The following is a 22,978-nucleotide window of genomic DNA, read 5'->3' on the forward strand; positions in this document are numbered from 1 at the left end:
AAATTACTTCTTTTGGATTCATGCAGGATGATTGTTGGCACTATGACCCCTTGGGTGTAATTTCGCGACACAAGAAGTAGGCTAGGTTATCACACTATGTTCACGAAAGTAGGCTCATGTTGGAGAAGTTGGAAAACTTTCCATTAGTAACTTGAGAGAAATTGTAGTTAGCGTCATCTACAGGGATGCAGGGGAAGTAATACAAATTGATTTGAGTCGACCTCAAATTCAAATAGGTACTGAAGAAATCGAACCTGCTACGTCATTTTTTTCCTCTTCTTCCATAAAACGAAAACCTAAGGGCATGATTCAGCTTGATATGATTCAAAAGGTAAATCTGAAGGAAAGTGAAGTGGACACAAAGATGTTTGACCAATGTGTCAAGTAGTTGGATGCAAAAACTAGACAGAATTGAGAGCTGCTGAGCTGAAAGACTCAAGGGCATAAACCTTGGACATTCAACACTCATTCATAAAGCAGAGAGAAAGGATGGTTTTCAGAGTAGAATTGACTGTAGTCCTTGAAAAATCCCCATCCATAGACACCTAAGCACTTAGAGAGGTGTTACCCGGTAGCGGGCCTCGTTTTGTCTCAACTATGGACTTAGAAGAAAATCGCTTGAATATTACAATGGTTAAGCCTAAGATAGGGGAGAACCAACAAATGGTTGGATCTAGGACTACCTCCCTAACTATAAACCTTGACAAGGTATCAGATATTGAGATGATAAATTTACATCGACAGGCGGGTGAAATTGTGGCATAGAAATTGATGGATTCCTCAATAGGAAAGAAGAAAATGTAGGCCATGCTCGAACATCTCTCTGAGAAATTTCATATAGCTCGAGTAGCCTTGTGTTCTAAGACCAATAGAATAAGAGAATTAGAAGATATCATCATGCATCAATTAGGATAGCCTCAGGATACAAATCCTCTAAAGAAACTAATGGATGAGAAGGAAAAGGAGATCAAAGCAATACAAACGATCCTCAAGATCCTCGACCATGATCCTCATGTCTTAATACAATATTTCAAGAGGGGAGAAGAGATTGAAAATCGTCTCCATGACATGGAGGTCTCTTTGTGCGTTAAGGAAGGAGAGTGGTTGGATGCTTTCAAATAGTTAGAGAAGCTCTTGACCGAGTATAAAGCGACACCAGATAAAGCTCTTAGTTCGGTCCCAACTGATGAGTCCGAGGATCCTAATATATTGCAATTCAAGGTCACTCAATTAGAGCAGGAGCTATAAACACTCACAGAAGAAAAGGCACAGGTGGATCATATGGTCGAAGTCGCAATGAGTCGAACGAATATCGAAATCGATGAGATTTTGGCTACTATGAGAGACAAAAACAATGGGGTGATATATTTGGACGAAGCCCTTAGCATCAATGTAATAGGAAAAACTATACCCATATGATCCAAAGAAGAGATCTCGAGAGAATTTTGGTAGAAGATCACTATGCTCGAAGCATATGTGAAGATTCATGGGGATTGCGAGAAAGTTGAAATACAAAGTGCTAGATCGGAGGCTAAATATACAAGTGAAGCTCTAGATAAAATATATGAATACCTTTATGCCATCATAGATGTGGTAAACACCTTAGAATATGATACCTTAGAGCAGCTAGGATTACCCACTATGGATGACTGCATCTATTCCATGTCCATGTTAAGAGAAAAAAAATATCGCTATCCAAGTTATGCGAGATGAATTTGATAAGGTCATCAAGGAAATAAATGATTTCATAAATGAGTGGAATTATCTAGGAAGATTCAGAGTGCCTTCATTTTGGAATAAAGAAAATTGGGTGATATCCTGGCAAACTTTCTTTGATCAACTGAAATTAACAAAAAAGAACTTGGGCTGCTTGAACATGCTAGTAGAAGAAGCGATTGGCCCTTCCACAGTTGTCAATACTCTTTGTTGATAATTTACTATCCTAGTTGGGATAAGCAAGATCATACAAAACCTGCCCACCTCCAGGTATCAGATAAGATCACGATTAGTAGTAGTGATCACAAAGTGAAAAAACGTGCCTTGGTTACCTACTACTGAGTGGGATAAGCTAGTGAAGTTAAAGAATAGTTTCAAACGTAGCACTATAGTTTATAAGCCTGCTACTACATCAAAGTCTGCTAAGCTTTTTCTGCCTATGTTGTTTGCTACAGGCCAACTCGAGGATTGGGATGAAATCCCCTTGATTACGACACACACTCCAATTGTCAGATTGCACGGGCCAAACACACTTACTCCTATGGAACTCACTCAAAAGACCAAAAATCCAAAGTTGTTGCGATGACATGACACTTGATTATTTCGTTCCTAGATTTAATTTAATTTCATTTAGTTGATTTGAAATTCAGTTGTTTACATTAAGACAATTACAAAAGACGGTTATATTTTTGAAAACGATTATTTAAATCCCTGTTTCTCATCTCAGGGGGATTGTTGGCAGAAGTGAGAAAATTATTTTATACAAAAGTTGACAGTACATGTTACACGATTTTTATTTTCAAATATGAAGTTCTATTCTAGTGGTATTGTTTTCTTTATTTTCTTGTCATTTTGATTTACAGTCACAACAAAACTAAATCTGAAGCTTGCCCTCATTTAGGAATTATATTTTTTGGCTTTCGTGTTTCGATATCTATACTATCAACATAATGCTAGATGACTAGTCATGGATTACTAATAATTGAAGGTACAACTTTTTCTTTGCAATAGTACTTTTCTTAAGTGTGATTGCATTGATCTTTTCTACCCATCACTGTTCTAAATGTGTTTTATTTGCATTTTTTTCTTTTTCCCCAAATCATAAAATTTTTCTTTCTTGTTAGTGATTCCAGTCATGATATTTACTATTAAATGTTGTCGTTTACAAAGTAAAGCAAGATTCTGATGTGCTTGCACTTGATGTGAATGTTGTAGTTTAAGATTGGTGAACATTACCACACTTGTGCTCTTTTATTTTCAGTTTTTGTTTCTTTTTATTAGAAATCATTATTATTGTTCCTGCTCAAATCTATTGTTATCTTTCTGGATCACCTAAGATAGAATCTCAGAGTTGAGACTTATTAAGTTGTGTTCCTCTCTTTGTTAAATTCATTACTTATTACAACAATTAATTATGTCTATCTAGCCTAATTTTGTTTGCTAATTGAAAAATAAATAGTTCATATTCTAGGTTTACCCCCTGTAGTGAACTGGAGGCTAGCGGTGACACCTAGAGTGAGAGGACTTACTAGCCCTTAGTGAATATGTACTTAAATCGTTTATATGCGGGGACGATTTGAGCTCCAACATTATTTTGGCACCGTTGTCGTGGAAATATTAGCAAAATATGTGGATGACTAATTCTAACCTTGTTCAACCACATATTTTATTTGGTTTGGCTGATCAACATAGTGTCCTTAATTATTTACATGAATTTTCATTGCACGTTTCCTAGACCTATCAAGAGTTACAACACAACTGGGAAGTCTTATCATGAGAAGGTGAACGAGCCCAACCTAATCCTAATGTCCCTAGACAACGACAACGTCAAAGAGTCAGAAATTTTCTATGGAAGTGCACATACATTGCTCCGGAGGTACTCTCTTAGATTTTTTATTGTATTTCTATGAATTAAATTAGAGGTTAATTTGTAAATCAATGTAGTTTTAAAATTCTGTCTTTTGCCTTTTTATTCTTTTCAAAGATGGATAACCCTCGAAGCTTAACCAGATCCACGTCTAAGGTCATTAGCCCTCCTTTTGATGACCTCGAAGTTCTTGTTACTATCAAAAATAGGAGGAAATGTCTCGATGCATTTAGGCTTAATCACCCATTTTCACCTAATTCTCGGGCAGTTGAAGCATCTAGCCCCTCACTTTCAAGATTTCGAGTTATAGCTTCATCCTCTTCCTCTTAGCCTGAGTGTGTGATTTCTCTTAGACCTTCCATTCCTTTGAATAACCCTTCTCAATCTCCTCACTATTCTCAACCTTCATCTCCTCCTATTCATCCCCTTCCTCCTTCACTTCCAGTTATGAATTCTTGGGTAAACGCTTGGTATCGTCCCCTTAACCTTCAAGGGGGCTTACATGATTTTCCTCCAAAATATGATAAGAACTTCCCACACTTCAACAAAGAAAGTGATTGAACCACAGAGGATCATGTAATAAAGTTTCAAGATTATTGTGAAAATTTAGGGGTAGAATACGATGATATCTACATGAGACTGTTCATACAAAGCCTAGAAGGGGAACCTTGCAAGTGGTTTAGGACCCTTGCCCAAAATACTATTAACTCCATGGATAGAATTGTCTCATTGTTTATACAACAATATGGCATTAAAAAGAGTAATCAACTTTGAGTTACAGAGTTTTCTGCACTAAAATTAAGATCATATGAATCTCCATCTAATTTTAATAAAAGGTTTACTAAGTGTTACAACTACCTTCCAATTGCAGTTCTCCCTTTCGATACTGTCAAAGTTGTAATATACACTACTACCCTAGATGACAATTTGTCCTATGCTCTCCGAGAAAGACAACCCACAACATTAGCTGACACGCAAACTAAAGCTTGGGCTTGTGAAGGAAATCTCATAGCTATGGGAATAAAGTTATCTTGGGACAATAATTCCAAAGGTAGGAAAAAGGTTTTGGATGCCTCTCTATAGCTTCCCACCTCTTCCTCTTTGTAAGAACAAAAAATTGAAGAAATGTCAAAACTTATCAAATCCCTAACAAATAATATCCAACGCTTAGAAGTAGGAAATAGACATGTACCCCCACCACCTATGAATCCTTTAGTTCAACCCAATTTCCACCCAAATCTACAGAACTGTAACCTAAAATTTCCTCAGTGAAATCAAGCCCCCTTTAACCATCCTCACTCACAACAAATGTTGTAGTGAGTAAAACAACTTGATGAGTCCCCCATTTATCCTCCGTTAAGGAATAACGTCAATCTTATCGAAGAATATGATGATGATGTAGCCAACCAGCTTATGAATCTGGAAGAAGGAGAATACCCCATTCTAGATTTTATTAATTCCTTTGATATAACATCCCTTGACTCCCCTGATTACCTAGAACTATAATTTCAGGATTCCAAACTTCGACGATTTGCGGAATAGTTGGAGGCTCAAATTGAGCATAAATATAACCTTCGGCCCAGTCATAAGGAAATAAATCCTCAACCTTTGGTGGCTAAGCCCAAGATCTCCCTTCCTACTGAACCTAACCCTATAGATGTAGAACCTCCTCTCAAAAAAGAAATTAATTTAGAAAATGAGTTAAGTAAACTTAGGATCAACATGCCTTTAACAAAGATCGTGAAATTTCCCAACTATAAAAAATAAATAGACTCCTTCCTTAAATCCTCTCATCAATCACCACAGGAAATTGGATCGAATGACATGATAAATGTGGAAGATGATGCTTGTAAAATTTCTTTGGGCCCAAAAGAGGAAAAGAGTGGTGCTACAGTTCCTCCATTTTTTATTAGTCTTAAAATCCATGATTGGAACCTCCACGCTTGTATGTTATATTCTGGCACCTCTCATAATCGTATGCCCAAAGAAATCATGGAGAAGCTTGGGTTAAGTATAACCCAAGAGTATCATGATCTCTATTCTTTTGATTCTTGAAGGGTCAAGTGTTTAGGATTTATCAATGATCTTCTTGTATTTCTAGCTCAGGTCCTAGTAAAAAGCCTCGTTATGGATATTGTGATGGCCAATGTTCCCCCAAATTATGGGATGCTTCTTTCCAGGAGTTGGGGTGCTAAACTTGGTGGATCACTCTAGTTAGACCTATCATATGCTACCATTCCTATTTTTGGAGGAGGCACTCATCGTCTCTATAGGGCATCTAGGCTAACCTACATGATTAGTTCTCAAGAGAACCCTAAGAATTCTTTGATTTATATAGTCGAGGAAAAAATGAGAAATTTTGTGCTTTTCATCTCAGAGGAATAATATTCCCTAGGCGAGAAGACTGACCTTCTCTATTTCCCTTTGGATGTTAACACAATTTGGAATATGTACTTTGATGGTGCCTCTTCCAGGGCCAGCTCTGGTGTGCATGTTGTTGTGATACCACCTTCCCGAAGAAATTCTTCTTTTTATTTTAAACTAAAATTTGAAACAACTAATAATATTTCGGAGTATGAAGCCCTTCTCCTTGGACTAGAAACTGCATGCAAACTCAATATTAAAAATTAATCTATATTTGGTGACTCTGAACTGGTAATTAAGAAGCTGATAAACAAATGTCAGACTAAACACCCTTGTTTGCGAGCCTATACCAATCAATTTTGGGACTTAGTCAATAATTTCTTCTTAGAAACTAATTTTACTATAGTTCCCTATGAAAAAAATAAATTAGCTAACACTTTGGCTGTTACAACAGCGACTTTCATCCCACCCAATGGACTTAAGATCAAGTTTGAGATAGATTTTCTCTACAGACCCTCCATACCTTACAAAATTAAGCATTGGCAGGTATTTGAGGATGAACAAGAAATTAAGAGGTTCATACAATTGATCGAAGAATTCTCAAACCATTGTATTGACGAAGACGAGTTGTGGGATAGGGTCCCTGGGGTCATTTTGGTCAAGTTTTGGTAAATTTTCTAATATCTTTTTGTAACAAATGTAAAGTCTCCACGAAATGTGGAAGCAAAGCGTGAAGCTAGTATGAGTCAAAGGGGCTTTCTTCCCTTAGGTGGGTAATTGATAGAGTGGTTTTGAGACCCGACCATGGTTCGCGGACCATGGTATTGTAAAGCAAATGTTATATATAAATGAGTCATAACGAGTCTAGGAAGGTAAATTTTTGAAAAGAATGATTCTAAGGGAAAGGTGTTGAGGCAAGAAAGGTTTGTTTCCTGTACTTAAGAAAAAGGGGAAGGCTCCTACATGTTACAGGGAAAAGTGTCTATGCAGAACTGCTAATCCCACTAAGGTGTGGTAGCTACCTTAGAAACAAACAAAGTAAAGCTACTTTCATTTTTCCTTTATGAAAGATAGATGAGAGAAGAATAAAGGATACCAACCTCTGTCTTGCGCTTGGCTCCTAGTTCGATTCCTCTCTCTTCTGATAGTCCTTTGCTACTTGCTTCCTTGTACACCCAGCTTCACAGAGTACCTGTAGAATCAAAGTAGCATAACACTATACAAGAACATGGATCTATTCTCGTAAACAATCTAGGGTCAGATGTAAATTGACCATACAAATGCATAAAACATAAACGACACAAGAGTATGGAGGAAAACGTGAATAGCTTTTAGTGATACTCAAGAAAGAGCCAAGAGAGTTACAATCAGTTGTTCTGACCCAGCATCATCCTCTCAGCAAGTAATCCCTTCTTCACCTCGTGCAAAGCTTAGATCATCCAACACTATGATGTTGCCTCAAGAAACCAACAACAATTCCTTACAAGATGCAAAATTCCAGCCTCTTGGATCTATGGGATGAGGGATCCATATATAGATATCTGCAAGGGAGATGAGTCAGCTTGTGATTTGATTAGTGTCTTCCCTCTAATAGTTCTTGCTTCCAGTTGGAGATCGATGATCTCTTACTCATCCTTGGTCAAATTCAGAGAGGCAAGTGTCACAGGAGAAGTTTCTGGAAGATTCCATGCCTCTCCACCTCGCGGATTGACACTTCCATTTGTCACTTCTCGCCCATCACACCCAATAGAAGGTCTTTTTGAAATGCAACGCACCCACAGAGTGTAATTAGGTGAGATGCAACGCACTTTGCCTATGGAGCAGGTGAAATGATCCTGTTTTGACCAGTTATGAGTAGTTTTTCATGGAGAACTTCTGGGAGAAGCTGTAATTAGTTGACCTTGTTCCTTTAGGGGTTAGGAAAACACTTTTAGGGACTTAGGAGCCCTTGGTTTATGGAAATTTTATGCTTGGGGTTGCAGTGCCCAAAAATGTCTATAAAAATTGCCCCCTAAAGCATGAGGTCGTTAATCTTTTTGATGTCGGGTGAAATGCTTTATCATGAGGATCCGAAGTTCTTTCAAGATAGGAGGAGACCTGTAATAAGATACAATACAATACATTATCTTCATAATATTTTCATGATCTAGCTGAGGCGGGCATTCCCATGATCAGCTTTATAAATTCATTTTCATGTACATAGGACAGACAATCATCTGAGTGTAGACTGATGATTCTGGTAGAGCCATCATCCCTTTGATTGGATGATTATCTGTGCAGCAATGATGTACATTTGATGTCTTAATTTTCCTGAATATATATCGCAGCCCGGATGGATGAAACTAGATCTGGGGTCTTCAATCTCGTTCGATCTTCACTCAAAGTACAAGTCGATCCATGTGAGAGATGTTCTGGAGTTGAACATGGAAAGACATCGCCTGATTACCAGCCAATGATGTAAGCTGTTAACAGGCGCGAGAGGAATCACTGATAATGATAATGATCCTCAAGGTACTGCAGTACAATTCACATGGTGTGAATAAGGGACTTGGCTTCAAACACCATGCAAAATCTTTCGGTCGAAGGCCATTGATGTAAACCTGTCGCCGGAAGTGAGAAACTTGCCATTGAGGCATGCAAGCTTCAAAGTACTGAAATGGGTGTTCCTAGATCGACTTCTTGGATAATGAGCTGATGTCGACAAGAAGCGATCTATCATAGGAGGGCCTTAATGAATCCCACATCAATGACATGGAACGGAGAAAATGATTTTAATGGAGGTGAAAACGATATGGTGATATAAGGTTCAGGGTGGCGGTCATGAAAGAATGGAGCGTAAATGTATTGCAGCGGGTGAGACACAGGTGAATTCTCTGAGTGACTTATCTTGAACATATCGGCGACACTGACGTGATGGATTGGTAGCATTAACCCCAAATGTGGATGGTGTGATGTGACCATGGTGATGTGACCAGTGAATGAAACAACCCAACCCAACTTGGATGCGGAGTGAAAGTGTCATGTTCAAGAGCGACTTGCTACCAACAAAGTTTCTTCAAGTTTTCTTCCCAATTTTTCCCTAGTCATTGCTGACCAGTACCTCTTTATTTTTGTCAAGCTTGAGGAGGATAACATATGCTTGTTCTATAATATACCCTTCGGGCAAACCCATCACTATGTTTTAACGAGCCTAGCGATAGTGAAACTCGTTCTTGTCTGCTATGGACAAGTTTGTCGCTATTAGGTTTTAATGAGTTTAACGACAAAGATAACTCGGTCCTTTTCAATTTTAGAGAGTCTGAAAAGGGACGTAAAGGAAACTCCAAAATTCCTTTTTTGTCATCTAATCCCTTAAGTCCGAAAAAGTATAAAACAATACAGAAGGGATGAATTTTCGATACTTTAAATGAGCCGAACAAAACAATCGCTCGATCTTTTTGTGTAATAATCCCTCAGGTCCAAAAAGATTAAAATCTAAAGGAGGGATAGCACTTCCGGTCCGTTTAACGAGTTGGAGAGGCCAATGGCTTGGCAATCTTTTCATATTTTACGAGTCAGTTGAAAAGAGCTTAAAGGAGACTCGTCTTTTGAGGAACGAGTGATAAAATTGGGTAGCAGCTGATTCCAGGTAAGGTTTGGAATTTTCCAATCACGGCAGTGTTACAAGGATGGCTAGTGGGATCGCTCTTCGCAGTTGTTCCTCAAAAGGGGTAAACAATCAAATGGAGGTGAATGATCAGCCAATACAAAGTGGGGGTGATGATGGGAACACGACCAAGGCTTTAAAGGCTGAAGTACTACATTCACGATGATTATTTACCGAGAATTGGTTCATTTTTTATTGGGCTTAAACGCTGGGGGAAACATTTGCTCATTGCTTATGTTTATTTTTTAACGAGCATGAAGTCCGCGTTAAAACGGCTCGATACAACAGTCATTTCTTGACTTTACTATAAATAGCTTTGTTCTTTCAAAGATTGTACTGCATTTTCAATCGCTTCATCAAACTAGTTAGAAATGAACAATATATGTTTGAAAAATGAGTTAGAACACTAATGTTTTACTCAAATTACGTAAAAAGTAATTTAAAAGTGCTTTTACCTCTCATTTTACCATTTCATTTGAACTTTGGCTTGTTGGAGCTTTGGAGGTGCTTCCCCCCTTGATTTTCATCAGCTGATTCCGGGAGATTCTGTGGACGATTCTCGGTGCCGTCTGGACCAGGTGGGAGCTAAACCTAAGCTCTTTCATTTCATGCTTTCCATTTTGCCTTCTGAGCTTGATTTCTGGTTTCTATGAGCCTCTAGGGTTTGAAAAACTTGCCCTGGCTTCAGCGCACCCCTTTTGTATCGAAAGGTGCGTTGGATGTTAGCCTGCCTACTGGCCAACTGACATGAAATGCACCCAGAACACTACTGTAGGTGTGATGAGCGCAAGGAAGGAAATTTATGCATAGTTTTTGATGGAAATTTTGTCTGTTTCTCACCAAATCAGGATCTAACTCTTCTCTTGTTTGTCTTCAGAGATTTTTGGAGCAAGATGACTATTACATGGCGAGAACGTGAGCATGAAGAAGAGGACATGCTTGCTTTACATGATCTGGTTACAGTAAACGCACTGCGGAACTGTGGCTTACTGAAGTTTTTCCGCATTTCTAGCATGAGACAACAAATCAACTTGCTGCAGTATTTGATCGATGCTTGGGATCCTACCAGCCAGGTGTTCCAGATTAGGGGCAAATACATCCCCTTGATTGTAGTGGACATCTATTTTTTGACCGGCTTATCGAGGTGGGGTTCCCCCATCTCTTTATCAGGTTCGGCCCGAGGAGGTGAATCTGTGAGATATTATGTTCGCAGGTATTATAGAGATGGATCTCAGCCGAGTAAAGACGGCAAGATCATCATCCGAGATGTCACTGACAGGTCCCTGAGGACTATTCTGTTCACTTTTGGTAGGATGTCTGGTGGTGCAGCTCTTCATGTGGCCAACCGATCTTATATGCAGTACGCCTTGGAATGTCTCCAACTGAAGGTGTTCAACTGGTGTGACGCAGTACTCCTTGTGATGAAAGAACAGTTGACCAAGGTGAAGAGCGAGAGATTGAAGAACTTTGGATATGGTTCTATCTTGACCGCCTTCACCTTGGAAAAGATACCACTGATGCAGCCACAGTATATTGCACTCGATTTACATTCACCGACTGAACCACGTATGCAGAGATGGGTCGACCATATGTCTAGGCATGCTGGTCAGTCTCAGATTTCCTTTTCTGATACCTTCTTCGGGTGGTTTGATCGTCAGGAGATGGTTTATTCCGAGTATCCATATGCTAGTATGGACTTCCGAGGTGACCCAGATTTAGTACTGCCGGCTGGCGAACAGTGGGGTGCCATTGGTAAATTCTTTGACCATATTCCTGTCTATAATTTTTCTTTTATAATGTCCTTGTGCTTTATCCTGTCAAGACTAATCAAAACTCATGTGTTCATGTAGATGTCAGTCCTGTTCGGCCAGTAGTATGCCTGAGAGTGCCAGTTGCCGCCCCAGCAGGAGAGGCTATTGGAAGGGCTATCCTTCGCGACCTCGATGTGGCCGAGACTCTCACAGCATCACAGGATCAAGTCGAGGGCCTCACTCTCGGTATTCCAGATGTGAGGACTGACGAGCTACCTTTGAGGTTGCAGCGGCATACTACTGGTGTGCCAAGACGATGGACTAGGCTCTTACGCATGATCACACAGGCTGTGACTTGTTATCACGAGCATCATTAGACTAGGGTGCCCCCTAGTGTTTTGAGTTTTGGGTCATTTGACCAATTTTGTCTTGGTTACAGAACATTATGTGTAAACCATAAACAATTATATATATATTTTTGATTTTCGGAGTTTTATTTTGGTTAAGTTGCATGATCCTGATGCAAATATTGATGAGATGCTTCTTTTTATAAATGTTGCAAATGTCTATCTAACACATAATTTGACAATGAGTCAGTTAATGTGTTTAAGCTCTTGGAAATATGTTGATATTGAATAAAATCAAATTGCCTTTCCAAAATATTAACCCTTAGGAACATGCGATAAATAGCTGGATTTCGGACAGAGTAGATACCAGTGAGTTGTAGTATGATGAGTTGTGAGTCTAGCCTGACAATCAGTCGGCGTATGCCATGTGTGATGGCATCGGAGAGAAGTTCTATCAACGCGCTATATTCAACGATGTTATTTGTTGATCAACCAATACATACCCCTCTGAAACTTACTAACTCGCCGCTTGGATCAAAAATGGCCCAGGCCGCAGAAGATAGGTTCCGCAAACTACGACTCGCTCCGTCGGCATATCCAACACATGACTCCAATAGGTTTGACATCTGCAATAAATGTAAAAAGTGGATTACTTGACCAAAACAAATACTTTAGCGAAAACAAAAACATAACAAAAGCATATAGGTTACTATACTGAATCACGCATAGTAACGCTTAAGGTACAACCCATTACGAGGTTGTGCCAGTGGAATCTCGTCATAATCCATTAACTCGTAGGCTCCTTTTGCTAACACTCACTTAACAATATAGGGGCCCATCCATAAAGACTTGAATTTACCTGCCCCCAATTTATCAGATTCTTGGTCATAAAGCAAGACCAAGTCACCTTCTGAGAAGACACGGGGTTTGACATTCTTGTTGAACTGCGCCTTGACTCATTTCTTATGGGCTTCGTTAGCCAAAGCGGCATCACGACAGGTTTCATCCAATTGGATTAGTTCCAAGAAACGAGCCTCCTCTTCTGAAGTCCTGGGGAGAAGGTCAATTGTGAGTTTGAGGGATGAGATTTCACATTGGATTGGTAAGACTGCTTCTAGGCCATACACCAGTTGGAAAGGTGTAAACCTGGTTGCATTCCTTACCGATGTTCGGTAAGCCCACAAGGCTGAGTACAGGATTAGGTGCCAACTTCTTTTGTGAACTCCAATCATCCTTTGCAGCATGCGCTTAAGGACCTTGTTGATTGCTTCAACTTGTCTATTGACTTGTGGGTAATATGGAGTAGAGCTGTTGTGAGACAACCCTAATTTGGCAACTAATTCGACCATCATGTGATTGTGAAAATGCGATCCATGATCTGTGACTATAGCTTGTGGGATGCCGAATCTAGCGACTACATGATTGAAAAAGAAGAGGGTAGTTGTTTCACCGGTATTATTTAATGTAGGCATCGCCTCAGCCCATTTGGTAAAATAGTCGACTGCGACTATGATATACCCATGCCCCCCGGTCGAGGTGGGGTTACATGTCATGAAATCGATGCCCCATTTGGCGAATGGCCCAACAACAACTATTGGCTGCAGAGGTGCGGGTGGTCTTCTGGTTTTGCTATCAAAAATTTGACAGGCATGGCAACTTCTGACTGCGGTTATGCAATCTTTGAACATTGTTGGCTAGAAGTATCCTGCTTGTAAAAATTTTTGCATTGTAGTGTAACCGGATTGATGCCCCCCACACGCGCCTGAATGGCAATCATTCAGGACTTTTTCGGCCTCCTCATGGGTGAGGCACCTCCGTAGAACTGTATCAACACCACGACGGTAAAGTGTATCACCGACGATCATGTAGTCTTTTGATTGGTATCGAATACATTTTTGTTCGGAGCGGGAGGTATTGGGCCTATACTTTTGGGTTTGGAGATAAGTGATTATATCTCCATACCATGGATTGCTTGAAGATATCAGAAACAAATTTTTGTCCACGATTGTTTCTTCGGATGTTTCATCGTTGGATGACGATGGGAGATCGCATAATAATTCTGCGAAAACCAGAGATTTCTTTGACTTGGACTTTACAAATTCTAGATCAAACTCTTGTAGAATTGCTATCCATTTTGAATATTTCCCCCCAGCAACTGTCGTGACAATATATAAGTCATGGGGTTGCAATCTAACAGAATGGTAGTTTTTCGAAAGAGGACATAGTGTCGAATCTCTGTATCGCTTGAACAGCTGCGAGCGCTAGCTTTTCAACATAATAATATTTGATTTATGTATCATTTAGTTCTTACTTAAATAATATATAGGATGTTCAATTCCGTTGTCTTCTTGAACTAAAACCATTGCGATGGTTGTATCTGCTGCAGCCAGATACAGGTTAAAGTCTTTTTGATAATCAGGAGCATACATTAATGATGCTTTCATTAGGGATTCTTTCAAAGCATCAAAGGAAGCTTGCGCAACCTGATCCCAGATGAAGGGTATTTCCTTTTTCAAAAGACGTGTATAACCTTTAGCAAGTTCGGCGTAATTTGGAATGAACATCCTCAGAAAGTTTTCTTTCCCTTGGAGTTTCTGAATCTGAAGCAAATTCGAAGGTGGAGGAAAATTTATGATTGCCTAAACCTTACATGGGTCGAGACGAATCCCGTATTTCAAGACTACAAAGCCAGGTAAACGACCAGAACTGACACAGAACACACATTTGTGTGGATTGAGTCGTATCTTGTAGTGTTGGCAACGTAGAAATATCGCTCTTAAATGCTGCAGATGATCAGTCCGCTTTCGCGAATGAGCTGGAAGGTCGTCAAGATATGGCTGAATGATGTTTTTGATGTCATGGAAAGCATAATTCATTGCCCTCTGAAATGTTGCCCCTGCATTCTTTAAACCAAAGGGTAATTTTCGATATGCGAATGTGCCCCACAGACAAATAAATGCAGTCTTTGACTGGTCCTGTGGGCGGATATTTATTTGATTATACCCAGAGAATCCATCCATAAATGAAAAGATTTCACATCCGGCGCATTCATCAATTATTTGGTCAATGAACGGTGTAGGGTAGTTGTCTTTTGGAAAAGCTTGATTTACATCCCTATCAGGGAAAATTTTAAGAACCCCCCCTAAATTTATAAATATAATAAATGGGCGAATCTCCATGGTATATAAGAAAAATGGAAGGCGATTTTATCAATAATATAATATGTATATATAATTTTTTGGCGAATCTCTCACGAGGCATGGCGAATATTTTACTCAATTATAAAATATTGTAAGATCTTGGCGAGTCTTTCACTAAATAATAAAACTTTGTAAAGTCCTAGTGAATCTTAGCCTATGCTACATGCTGGTTTAATTCCCCCATTTAAAAAGGCTACATTCCAGGTGAATACCATGGGTCAATACCATGTGCCATTTTTATTTTTATTAATTCTAATATTAGGGTTAATAAAGGTTTTTTGCATGGTATTAATAACGATCTAGTCCATGGTATTTGTCCCATAGTATTTTGGCCATAGGTTTTACAAATATAGTATTTGGCCCATAGGATTCACTTAAATAAAACCTCTTTATTGAGCCTTCATAAATAGAACGAGGGTTATGGACTAAATATAAAAAGAGGTTTTATTTATTTACGATACGTCTAGTTTATTTATATTTTTATTTATTTACCATACCTTTTGAGTAAGTATAAAAAACGTTTTATTCATTTACCATACCTCCACTTTACTTATATTTTTATTTGTTTACACCCTTACATGTATATAAGGTGACTTATGGAGTAAATATAAAAAATGTTTTATTTATTTACCATACCTCTCATTTATTTATATTTTTATTAATTTACCATACCTCTTTTATAAATATGGTATTTGGCCCATAGGATTCACTTAAATAAAACCTATTCTTGAAAATGGGCGAATGGATTCACTTAAATAAAACCTATTCTTGAAAATGGGCGAATGGAAGGTTGTAAGTCCTAATTTCAAGGGCTCAATTTACCTTTTTTACCCTCTTCCTTAAAACAAGGTGGGCTATTTGAGGTGATTTGTAAAAATGTACTATGATACAAAATATTCGCCCACTAAAAATTTAAAACCCCTTAATTTCGCCAAAGGGCGAACATTCGCCCCTAAAATTATCCTTGATCCCTGTAATCGACGCACACTCTAATTGTTCCTTGTTTTTTCATAACAGGAACAATATTCGATACCCAATCGGTTAGAGGAACGAGGTAAATGAAACCAACATGGAGAAGTTTTTCAACTTCTGCCTTGATGGCAGCGGCTTTCTTGGGGTGCACCTGCCGTAGCCGTTGTTGTACTAGTTTGACATCTGGATACATCTTGATTTCGTGTTCAACGATACTTGAGTCAATGCCTAGCATTTAATTATATGACCAGGCAAAGACATCTCTGAATTCGCGAAAAAAAGGGTTATATATTTCCAGTTCTGAAGGAGAACAACATTTGCCAACATAAATATTCTCTACAACATCTGTTTTGGTCGAGATATTTATGGCGATAGTCTCTTCAATGTTGGACAAGTTTCGCTCGGAATCCACCGTGTTTACATTATTTGATAGAAAATCAAAAACTGAAGGATGATAAAGGTCGTCAGGAGTATCTTCTTCACAATCCGGAAGAAGGGAACAATGGTGGTAATCTTCCCATGGTGCCCCTTCAATTACCATTGGTTGAACAATTTCTTCCTCAGTGACATGCACTCGCGACCAAGGATCTGAAGGGGTACCATATTCCTTAGACCTATCTATCCAAACGCTTGGTGAGCGTTGATTTGGGTTTGCCTCCCATGCTAGGAACATTGATTGCTACAATATTTCCGTTGGGCTTGGAGGCAATACCTGCGCATGATCCATGTTGATATCGTTTTCTGAGATCTTTTTAATCAAAGATATCATATTGTAGGTTCCTACCGACGCTACTTCCGCCAAATTGATTGGAGGCAGAAGGGCAAAGTTCCCATTAATATATGGTCTTTTTATAGGCCTACTCCGATATTTTGAAGTGAATGGGGGCTTCCATGGTTCATTGGAATGCTTCCCGTAACTTGAGAACCATTGGGGAGGAAGGTTTGTTGATCGACGATTGTAATCCCTCCTTGAAAGGGAAATGCAATCTTCCTAAAATAGGTCGACACAATAGCAACCATAGCATATATCCATGGTCTTCCCAGTAGGATGTTGTAATCGAGGTTTCTGTCGATTACTTCAACATATATTTCTACTATTTTGCCTCCTAGTTCAACCTTCAAGTTACTTAGAATACCATATGGAGTATATGTTCGTCCGTCAAATGATTTTAATGTTGTTGAAGATCGAGACAAGGTTGGAGATCCTAAAGTTTTCCAGCAACTCATCGACATTATACATGTAGATGCCCCCTCATCAATAATCGTTCAATGAACAGTTTTGTTGAGGGCTTTCACTTGAACGAGGAAAGCTAGTTGAGCTGGTAACTGAGGATCGTATCCTTTATGATCAAAGGATACAAGATTGGAATCCTTTGGGTCTATCCCACCGATGGCTGATAATAAAACCTGCTTTTGGGATGGGCAATTTTGCAGTACCTCAAGTGTCGACATAGCGGATGGAGATTGGGCCAAATCTTCCACTATATTATAATGCTATGCTACTCTAGCACGAGGATTAAACGTCGACTTGTGTACTACTACCTTTGGCGGTTTTATTGTCAACTCAGGAATGATGGGTGGCGCAACTTCTGTCGAAGTTGTTGTCGAACTACCAGGTTGATCTTTATCCTTGTTGTTCAACAGCTGTGGATTCCCGTAATCTTTGTTCCTTGTCGATATCAAAGCATCATTTTGCTGTTTGGAAACCAACAACATCAGCACTTGAGATGAGGAAGCATTTCCACTGTCAACCAGATTTGTTCCTGGATTTGGAAACGGATCAGTTAATACTGCCGAGGTTTTTGAATTCTTGAAGAATTTTTTAAGCTCAGCTCTGTGTGGACAATCTGCTGTCCAATGATCCTCATCGCATATAAAGCATGGACTTTTTGGTTTCCTATTTCCAGGAGGGTTTGCAGAAGATTTTTCAGGTGATGATTCTTCCTGTTTCTTCTTCTTCCCTTTGCTTTTCTTCTTGCCCCCTGGTTGCTTGGTTTCTTTGCCTTTATCTGTCGAGACGACATTTACTTCCGAGGCAAGAAGTTCCTCTTTTGCATTTTGACTGGAAATCTTACGGGCCTTTTTAGATGTAGCCTTTGTCAATTTCGTGTCTGTTGTGCCTATCATGCCATCGCCAGAATGAGAGTCATTGTTTGATTTAGGAGGAGGGGGGAACCGAAAATTCCGGTCTGGGAGCGTCTGGTATTTTATCGTAGAGTGTGCCAGACTGAGTATAAATCAAGTCTAAATATTGCGCATGAGCAATGACTTGCTCTTCGGTGACGACTCCCCCTTTTGCCTCATCTTCTGTAATAGAAGGCAATAATGACTTAATAAACCATTCAGCTAAAAGCTGATCAAGAACATACATTTTTACCATTCTACGATGACGTTGCCACTCATGTATATGATCAGATATGTGAGTGGCCATTGTTTGTTTGAAATTGGTAAGAATTTTCGTTCCCATTTCGTACCTTATCGGTAACTGAAAATGGGTTAAAAGGATTGTGGCTAGGGTACTGAAGTTGTCAAACGAAGCTCTGGGCAATTCGATATACCATTTTCTGCCAGACCAGTTAACGTCCTCTGAAAAAGGCGAAGCCTAATTGAATCATCGTTTAGGGTGTTTGATGAACACCACAGATGAAAGGTCATCACATGATTCGACGGATCTTCGCCCGGATTTCCATTAAATTTAGGAATATCTGATGGAAGTTTATGCGGAATCGTTGGCCACCAAGGGGTGTAAGCGATTGGATCATTTGTTAACCGATTTAAATCAGGTAACTCTAAAGTTGCCACAAAGGGTAACTGTTGATTCAGGTTAGGTGAAGCATACCCAGGATAAGATGGGATTGCCTGAGCAGTTGGTCTTTGCATACCATCATAATGCATTTGATGCTGGTAACTTTGGTAAGGTTGGCGGGCATGACCATTGTAGGATGGTTGATTTTGACCGTTTTGAATATACGGCTGCCCACTATTTGCAAAGATTTGTTGCTCAGATCCTTGGTATACTTTTTGGAATTTCGGTTGTTGGTATTGCACTAGCCATGGTTGTGAAGCCATGTGCTGTTGCCTGATACTAACTGTTTGACCAAGATGAGGGGTAATTGTACCCATTTGAACCTGTGTCATTCCACCAGTCGGCGATTGTGGTTGAGTTGCAGGGTCAAGAGGCTGTTGCATTACAACCTGAGAAACCTGAGGTTGGCATACAACAGGCAGCGCTGGTACTTGCGACACCGTCACAATAGCTGGCGTAGTTGGTATACTTGACATAGGTAAACATTGTTGCATCGCATATACAACTCTTGGTTGTTGAGGTAGTATCGGTACCCAACCGCTTGACGTAATTCTAGCATAACCCGAATTTTGTTGTGAACTCCCGTATGGCTGTCCTCCCGGAGGGGACAAGGAAAGGGTATACTGCCCCCCATATGGCGGTAATCCGGTACTTAGGGGAATGGGTTTCCCTTGAGGACCGGACTGCCCAAATTGACCTCCAAATGGATCAATTTGTTGAGACTCAACATAAGAGTTTCCGGATACTATTCCAGATGAAAAACAGGAAGGGACCATACTGTCGAAATAGCCCCTGAGTGGGCTCCTTCTAGCGAATGAGAGCTAGTTGGGACAGATGGTATACCGGTGAACATTGTTGGAGTGATAGCAGGAAGTTTTGTTGTCGCTGTGTCAGACGACACAGTCCTAGATGTTAACGGTTGTTCAGACATTTCTAGTCTATGCAAAAGATTACCTAGCGATTCTACAGGAGCTTCCACTGGCGGTAGACTAATTCTGATGAAGAAGGATACAGAGCGATCCCGACTCCAAATTGCGATGGAGTACTAGATGGAGGATCCTCCACAATCTCTTCTATAGCAATCAGACCAGGTGGAAGAGGTAGACCGTCTAGTCTGTAAAATATTTCTGGTGCCGAAGAAGGTATGGAATTTGCAGCGATAGATGTTTGAGGAACAACACTTTCCGAACCGTTTGTAGATGAAACTGGTTCAGTAACACAAGTGTTTACCCTCAGGCTAGGATCAATACTACTGTCCTTCGGTGGCTGCTGAACTTCTTCTGTAAAGGCAGGGATACCAGAAATGTTTGGAGTAACCAGAGTCTCTGATGTTGTTGGAACACTTGTTCTAACTTTACTAGGAGATTTGGAACCGGTTAATCGAGTTCGCTTTGTCCGTAATAGTTTTGATTCTAGAGACAAAGACGGTTGACTCGTAAGCCTCCGCGAACGATGGGGTTTCAATTGAATTTCTTCCACGATTGCGGATTACTCGATCAACTAAAAGTCAAGTGGAAGTATGTTTCCGAATTAGATGAATTTTAGACGCTTTTGACACAACTTGTTTTTTCAATTTTAAAGAGTCGAGAAAAAACAAAAGATGACTCTAGTCGCCTTCTATTTTTAATGAGCCTAAAGTGAAAAGTGCTCAGATGGACCTTTTCCATTAAGGAGTCTGAAAAGGAACGAAAGGGACTGCTCTGGGAATCTAGGCAGAGGGATTACCAAACCAATCGCAAAACTGCAGAATACTTTTTACGGTACGGCAGTCAATCTTCCCGAATGCTGTGTTCAGTGCATTGCGATTGATAGGGCGGCAAACACGGCTTCCTATGGATAAAGGATTAAGCCTATTGTGGTCTCCCAAAATATACTCGACGGTACATGGGAGCACAAGTCCGTACTGGCACTTATCGTCTCAAAGTGGAGGAATCACCCAACCAACAGTGAGAACAACAGTTACCAGGCTTTACGACACCAGAATACGTCTCTATCCTAGACTTCTAGATGTTGTGTGTTAGGCTCCAAAGCGTTGTTAGATTCATTAAATTTATTTTATAGTTGATCTTGCTTAGGAAATTTTCCTTTCAGGTTCACCGCGTGATGTAGATGTACAATTCCTAAAATGCAATCTAAGATGATAAACAGTCTTTTATCTTCTTTGTGCAATGAAAATCCTAGCTACTAAGGAAAGAAAGACATAATTCTTTCAACAAAGAGCAAAGAGCACACACTATATGCACTGTCCTAAATCAAACCAATCAAACAGTCTAAATGCAAATGCACATGCATGTATTTTTTTTCAGCCTTCTTAATATGTGAATGATAAAAAGAAAGCTAATGCGCAAATCTGAATTACTTTCAAGCGACAATTACTAACAAGTTTCTTTTCAAATTCAAAATGAAAACTTGCTTTCGACACTAGAAAGACTATGAATTCAGATCAAATACAACAGTAACAGGGTAATCGACTATCAAGAGCAATCAGACTCTCTTCTATGACTGAAAACGACACTTGTGACACTTTCAAATCAAGAAACGACAATACAATTACGTTACTTTTTTGCAAAGGAGAACTGAAAATGACTCAACAAATACACAAAAACATTTATAGTTCTTTGCACAATAGAGGCGGAATATCAGCAAGGAAAGGGGTTTCAAACAGAGGTGAACTGACTACAGGCAGCAAAATTCATGAATAGAACTGAAAAGAATGAACACAGAAACCAAAATTCAGGAACAATGCCTAGTCTGATCAGCACACCTGTAACACAGTGAATTTGAAATGCAGCGCACCTACTATACTCAGGAAGTGCACTGAATTTCAAATTCACAGAACAGAGACTGCGTTGGGCCAGAGACGAGACTTTGCTTGGGTTCTGGGTCACAGTTTGCAGTTCAGTTCAGGGATTTTTTCCGAGCAAGTGATAATCAGTAAATCAACAACAGGGGTAGATCTAAGGAGGTTACTAGAGCCACCACAAGGGAAATTAGAGAGTTTGTAAATCAGTTGTTTAATTCATAAACAAAACCCGGAGATTGACTGAAGTGGCATTTATCTACTTTGAATTTTCATAGAAAATGCAGTTCGAAAGCTACCTGGATCGACTTCAGGCTCCGTTTGTAAGTTTATAAAGTAAACAAAAAATGTAGATAAACAAACAACCTAGTCGCTCCCCAGCGGAGTCGCCATTTTGTTACAGGGAAAAGTGTCTATGCAGAACTGCTAATCCCATTAAGGTGTGGTAGCTAGCTTAGAAACAAACAAACTAAAACTACTTTCGTTTTCCTTTATGAAAGATAGATGAGAGAAGAATAAAGGAGACCAACCTCTGTCTTGCACTTGGCTCCTAGTTCGATTCCCCTCTCTTCTGATAGTCCTTTGCTACTTGCTTCCTTGTACACCCAGCTTCACAGAGTACCTGTAGAATCAAAGTAGCATAACACTATACAAGAACATGGATCTATTATCATAAACAATCTAGGATCAGATGTAAATTGACCATACAAATGCATAAAACATAAATGACACAAGAGTATGGAGGAAAACTTGAATAGCTTTTATTGATAATCAAGAAAGAGCCAAGAGAGTTACAACCAGTTTTTCTGACCCAGCATCATCCTCTCAGCAAGTAACCCCTTCTTCACCTCATGAAAAGTTTAGATCACCCAACACTATGATGTTGCCTCAAGAAACCAACAACAATTCCTTACAAGATGCAAAATTCCAGCCTCTAGATCTCTAGGATGAGGGATCCATATATAGATATCTGTAAGGGAGATGAGTCAGCTTGTGATTTTATTAGTGTCTTCCCTCTGATAGTTCTTGCTTCCACTTGGAGATTGATGATCTCTTACTCATCCTTGGTTGAATTCAGAGAGGCAAGTGTCACAGGAGAAGTTTCTGGAAGATTCCATGCCTCTCCACCTCGCAGATTGACACTGCCATTTGTCACTTCTTGCCCATCGCACCCCATAGAAGGGATTTTTGAAATGCAACGCACCCACAGAGTGTACTTAGGTGAGATGCAATGCACTTTGCCTTTGGAGCAGGTGAAATGATCCTGTTTTGACTAGTTCTAAGTAGTTTTTCATGGAGAACTTCTAGGAGAAGCTGTAATCAGTTGACCTTGTTCCTTTAGGGGTTAGAACAACACTTTTAGGGACTTAGGAGCCCTTGGTTTATGGACATTTTATGCTTGGGGTTGCAGTGCCCAAAAATGTCTATAACATGGAGGTATGCAAAGTTATAGACCATATAAACCAGCATGTTGTTTCTTGTATGTGTTAGGGGACTGTAGTCTCCTTT

The sequence above is a fragment of the Pinus tabuliformis genome, chromosome 9, assembly GCF_031772625.1.
Source record: "Pinus tabuliformis cultivar Carrire ecotype Pingquan chromosome 9, CPIR1, whole genome shotgun sequence".
Classification (NCBI taxonomy): domain Eukaryota; kingdom Viridiplantae; phylum Streptophyta; class Pinopsida; order Pinales; family Pinaceae; genus Pinus; species Pinus tabuliformis.